The following is a 6,000-nucleotide window of genomic DNA, read 5'->3' as shown; positions in this document are numbered from 1 at the left end:
GGCTGACTAAAGGTTTCCAGAAGGTGTAGGGTCAAAAGGCTGGGAAGCTGTCAGATAGTAAGAGAATTTTGCTTTATAGATGGGCTGCTGCATAACTGTCTGCTTTCAAAGGCTTCAGGCTAATCAGAATTTCAAAAGACACTTTTAAATGTAATAGGATTCTACCTGCAAGAGTGATGAGTGAGGCACTGGAGCTGTTTATTTCTCTAGTTTCTATTCTAGGCTTGTATCAAAGATAGCTGGGGTCCTCTGATTGTATTTTCATTCATGCCCAAAATGGAAGAATCTAATGCAATGGCAGGATGGCAGTGATGGCAAGACCACAAAGAAATAGTGCAGCCAGCTTCTTGCCTAGGTGATTCTGGGAAACAGAGGATCACAGTGACTGAGCAGCACAGTGCCATTCTTAGCCCACTGTCAAGATAATGGGATGCCACCATTTACACAGGTCCGAGGAGGTAGAGAACCAATTTCCTCTGTCCTTCTCCGTAACAGCCTTAGCCGTTCTTCCTGGGTTAGACAGATCCTCAAGCAGAATGCCATGTACAAAGTGTTAAGAATCTGCTTTGAAGTTAAAATGACTAGCATGAACACTTGTTATTGTTTTTATAACTGTTGCTTTTGACCACAGTAGTCTTGGGGAAAATTGTGTAGAAGAAAAAAAAAAAAAATAAAACGACCAAAACAATCCTTTCTCAAAATCGTGGCGGGGGCGGGAGGGGAGCGTGCAAGTACATATGGTATTTAAAAAAGATCTGCACCTGCTTTTCTCAGACCAGCTGGCAGACTGTTCACAGAAGAGTACTGTTCTTTCTGGAAATACGCAGGACTGAAAGCATCTGCAAAGGAGTTGACAGAAGCTTGCTCAGATTGATTGCCCGACGACGGTGCCAACCATCATTTTAGAAATTTGAACTGAATTAGAACAGGTACTGCATTTTAAAGCTGCTGTTTTGAGGTTTTGACACCCTGTACGTTTTACATATGCCCAAGAAATGGCAGAGGCAGCACACAACTGCTTTGCACATTAAATTGTCATTTCCATATCTAGTTGCTTTATCACCAGATTCCTGGTGCTATTCTGAGATGCAGTGGGACAAGAGTTTTTATCAGCCCCACCTGAATGACAGAGACATCCGGCAACAGCTGGGAGGTGGCCTGTGTGGATCTCTAAGTCTGATCCCACCTTCTTGGGCCTCTGAGCCCAGCATTCAGAGAATTAACCCTTTGCATGGGCCACCGCGTGACCTGCCCCTCACCCCTTGGTCATCCTGGAGCCTGCATCCTTGATTCTGGTTCTTGAAGTCTCACCTCCTGGAGACAGTTACTGTAATTTAATGGAAATCCTGTGAAAAGAGTGACGTGTGTGGGCCAGATTGATAGCTATCTTAAAAAGCTGTGTCTGGGCATTATTCCTGAGAAACTGCATTTAGGTTCTCACAGAGACATGAACGCAAAGGGTACAAATAGCCAACTCTGCTATTTAAAACCACCCAGGGCTCTTGCTGTGCTTTTTGTTGAGTGGAATTGCATTATCTAATGAATAATCAATGTTCAGTTGACACCTGAGGGTCCAAATAGCTAATCTTGAACTAAATTTACTGATTCGTTCTCTGTTTCTAATCTTTGCCATTGAGCTTGTTCTCCTAATGTTGAGCCCCTCTTGCGGCCCTGACTGTCAGCCCACCAGTTTCAGTGGACAGCCGGAACCCCTGCAGGCTCTGGGAGCATAGCTATTACAGTTTAGAAGTGATGGAAGATATGCTGACTATCGGACCTACTTGTGACTTTAATTCACCTAGCTCCTTCATTTTTTCTCATTCATTCCTTTTTTTCAGTCACTCAAAAACAAATTTATTGGTGAGGGACTCTGCAGGTGCTGAGCCCAAGAGTTCTGCTCCTGCCTCGAGGAGTTTGTGGTCGTTGTCAGTCCCAGAATGTGGTGGTGACTCACCCAGACTCTGGGCTTTCAGTCTCTGGGTCTCAGATATTGAAGTAGAACGTGTCTCCGATTTCTCAGAGCCTATAAATGCAGGGCCAAGGCCTGGCTCTCCTGGTATGAAAGTTTCCCCACGCATTTAGTCATAGAGCACTGCACGGCGGTGGCTAAGTCTAATGTGTTGATTCTGTATTACAGAAGAGGATGCCTTTCATCTTTTCACCTCGTAGAAGTCCAGCATGGTATGTCAGAGCACCTGGAGGGAAAAGACCATATTTTATTCATTGCTTTCTCAGCTTCTGGCACAGAGCCTAGCATGTAGTAGGAGCTCTCAAAACGAATAGAGTGTGAATGGATATATCTGCTTGAAGTGCGTATCTTCCTCCTGGATCAGTGAGGTCATTTTCCCAGGTAAAGAGAAACTTTATTCTTCCAGTGCATAGTTCAGCTTCTGAGATGGAGACATGACAAGAGGGAATGACCCACCGCCTCCCCATGAATGCAGCCAAACTGGATGTGACAAGATGTGGCACCACCCATCAGAGCTCATCTTCCCTGTTCTGCAGAATGCTGCCGATGGGGCGCGGACCCTTACCGAAGGGGGACTTGGCAGAAAGGGGCTGTGCCCACAGACCAGAAGTTCGAGGGCCAAAATAATGGAACCACTTCTCTTCCACACATCCCTTCCTGGAGTTCGGATTTCATTTGTTCAACAAATAGCAGGTGAGCTTCTGTTCTGATTATTGGGGTTGTAATAGTGAGCCAAGCAGACAAAGTCCCAGACTTCCTGGAGCATCTCATAGAGCCTTCATGCAATGGTGTGGGAGTGTGTGTATGATCAGTAAACGCAGTAAATGCTCACGGGGTATGTTAGGAAGTGACATGTGGTATGGACCGACGTGAAGCAGGGAAAGGGGCAGGGGATGCTGGAGTGGGGATAATTTTAAACAGGGTTGCAGAGAAGCCTAGTTGTAAAGGTGATATTGAAAAGATCTAAAGCTGGCAAGGGAGTGAGCCACGTGGATTTTGCTGAGGAGACTATTGCCCAGGGAACAGGGTCTGTGAAACCTCAGGCAGGTTGTGCCTGGTGTGGCCAAAGAACAGTAAGGAGACCAATGTGGCTGGAGGTGGGTGGTGCAGGTATGAGACACAGATTAGGTGATGCCTTTTAAGAAAGGGGAGGAGCTAAACATCATCCACGTGTTTCTCTTTCCTCCACACTTGCCAAATTCCTTCACTTCGTTTGAGGGTCTACATAGGTCAGTCATCAGGGAATCTGAATCAAAATCTTCCAGAAACGTAAAACAAGTAGTCATTGGCCCAAGATGGAATTAGAATGCTGAGATTGCTCTGCTCTGAGTCTCATGCTATATCTGCTAGTTTTGGGGAGGGAAGCCTGACACTCTAAAATAGGCACTTTGAGTTTAATAAAGGTGTTATTTACAAAGATGCAGGCAGAGTACAGGGACAGCAAGAAGTGATGGTGCAGTGTCCAGGGGTTAGCAGCACCAGGAGCTGTTGCCACCCCTAGGCCTGAAGAACAGAAAGAGGGAGGAGGGCCTGGAGCCAGTGAGGCCGGCTGTCTGGAGAGACCCATCTCGCAGGAGCAGCAACCTTTGGCTGAGGATTGTCAGCCCATGGTGACCTCTAGGGAGAGAGCTGAAGTAATAAACCCAAAACACGTTCTCTTCTCTCCCTCGATTCTCCCACTAGTGCTGCCCATGAGCTGATTTCAACTAGAAACTGGAGGGCAGGGGAGCTCACTGATGTGGTGCACATGGGTCAGTGGAGCCTGGTGGAGAAGAAGGGAGAGTGGAACCGAAGGAGTGCTTGGAAGGCATGTGACATAGTTAGACATGCAGGCTAGGGAGGAGGGTTCATGGGACCAAGCAGAAAGCAAGGCTGAGAAATGGCAGCCTCTTTGTGTAAGCAAGGTGGCTAGTCCCAGGTTGCTGCCTGGAAGCTGAGCAGGCTGAGGCCATGTAACTGCTACCCAGAGAGGACCGCCTGTTCTTCGTCATCAAGCCTGTTGTCCAACAAGGGCTCACATTTGGAGCAATGCTCATCTGTGCATCGAGACTCTGCCCAATACCCCATCTGCCCCAAATATATGAACAACACCAGCACATTTACAGGTGCCCAAAGATGAGGGAGCAGGGTACTTGGACCTCTTGAAAGTTATGATGGCATGAAGGCAGAGCCTCATCTCTGGCTCAGGTGGGACCACGCTCAGCCCATTTAGCCAGGACTGCAGCTGATTGTGCTGTTTCAGTTAACTTGATATAACCAAGAGCATTCCTGGGCAGGAGAGCAGAGCCTCATAGCTGCAGTTGCTGGAAGATTTAGATTTCTCTGCCTTCAATGGCATTAGAAATTGGACAATGTCTCAATATTTGTGGATTTGGTTTTTGGTTATAGAGCTGACTGCAGTTGATGATATGGATGACTGGGAATCTCTCAAATTTCATTACATTTCAGATTGGCCCCAAGTCCTGACTATGGCATGTGGGCCTTGTGAAAACTGTGCCTGGTCACTGCACCGCCTTCATCTGCTGGCACTCTCCTCTGGCACCCTAGTCACCCTAGAGCTATCTTCCAGAGCCCCAAGTGACCACATTTCTTTCCACCTCTTGGCCTGGCCCCTCCAATTTGCTCTGCCTCTCTTCCTTTAACCGTTTTGCTCCTTAAGTTCTACTCAGCTCAGAATCATGCCTCATAGAAGCCCTCCCCGCCACTCCGGACTGGGCTGAGTCATCACTTGCATGCCCTCGTAGTATCTTTCCCATCTAACACTTCTCACATTTGTAATGTCGATTCGGTTGTTTCATGTCTGCTGTTCCTGCCTCCACTTGAGTATAAGCTCTATATTTTGCTGCTGCCCAATGCCTGTGCATAGCCAGCACTCTATAAAAATTCGAGGGAATTATTGACCAAACAGAAAAAATGAGTTAGAAATGGGTGTACACACACTGCACAGAAAAGAAACACAAAGAGACACAGATTGGAAAGGACATACCTGCCCACCCTCTCCTCACCTCGGATTTTCTGGGTGCTGGGAGAGAGGGCAAATCAGAGGCAGCGGTCAGAAGCAGTGAAAGAAAAGGGAGCGTGGAGATGGGAGAGTGACCAATTGACTGCCCCGACACCTGAGGACGGTGAAGGACAGCAGCTGTCAGATGTAGCAGCACTGACCTAATGCTCTTTTAGCAAGATAAAATCCACTCGGGCAATATTATCAGAAGAAAACTTTAAAAATATGGGAATATTTTTAAACCGCCCAGTCTGCCGGCTGATTTGCAAAGGTCCTGGCTTGAGGCCTGAAGTGGTAACAGGTTCAGGCTATCAAAAATTATTTTAACCAGTGTCCTGACACCTGGAGAATTCAAGAGCCAGCAAAATCAAGTGGGCTGTTTGTAAGATGTTTATAGCTCTCTGGTCCATCAGGGCAACAAACACATCAAGGCATCAATGTACTGTTATTAGAATTTGCCAGCCCCAAATTATAAAGTAGTCAGGGACAGAGAATAAAATGACACGACTAAAGCCTAAATCTTTATTTCATGATGGCAGATTTATGTGTGTAGGATGAGATGGTCCCTGTGAAGGGGTTCGCATTACAAACTTGGACCTGACAGGGTCTAAGACATAATGGTTGGCCCCAGAGGAGGATGGAATTAAAGTTTACAGGGAGCTCAGAGAAATGATTTAGGGGACCTATGAGAATGACAGGAAAGAGACTGGTGAAATAGGTGAGGAGCAGAGCGAAAAAGGGAGAGAGGTGGTCGGGGGAGGGAGGTAGACGAAAGAGGCGAATTTGACTGACAGGTGTGGGCCGCGGCAACTTCTGCATTCTGGCTTCAAGTTTTGAATTAATGCTGACTAATCAGCATAACATTATTCCTTTCTGGTATGTTGGCCAGCTAAAGGGCTTAGCTTCTAAGAATTCAGGAAGATTCCCTCTATTCCTTTTCACTGTGCTGACTTTCAGGACTGCTGTAATCTCTGCTGATTTTCTGTTATGCGTGTTTTCTGCAAGCCTGTGATAGAAAATGCCATATTTT

General features: G+C 46.7%; 1 long non-coding RNA gene across 1 annotated transcript in view; it reads left to right on the top strand.

Annotated features, from left to right (window-relative positions):
* The first annotated feature begins 785 nt into the window (after positions 1-785).
* The window catches only part of LOC141581543 (uncharacterized), an 81,275-nt gene continuing 76,060 nt past the window's right edge, over positions 786-6,000 (top strand). The window contains exons 1-2 of the long non-coding RNA XR_012514242.1: positions 786-929; positions 2,376-2,662. This is a non-coding gene — a long non-coding RNA (uncharacterized LOC141581543). The remainder of the gene's footprint in view (positions 930-2,375; positions 2,663-6,000) is intronic.

This window comes from Saimiri boliviensis, chromosome 16 (genome assembly GCF_048565385.1).
Source record: "Saimiri boliviensis isolate mSaiBol1 chromosome 16, mSaiBol1.pri, whole genome shotgun sequence".
NCBI lineage: Eukaryota > Metazoa > Chordata > Mammalia > Primates > Cebidae > Saimiri > Saimiri boliviensis.
This window is presented reverse-complemented; position numbering and strand designations above follow the sequence as displayed.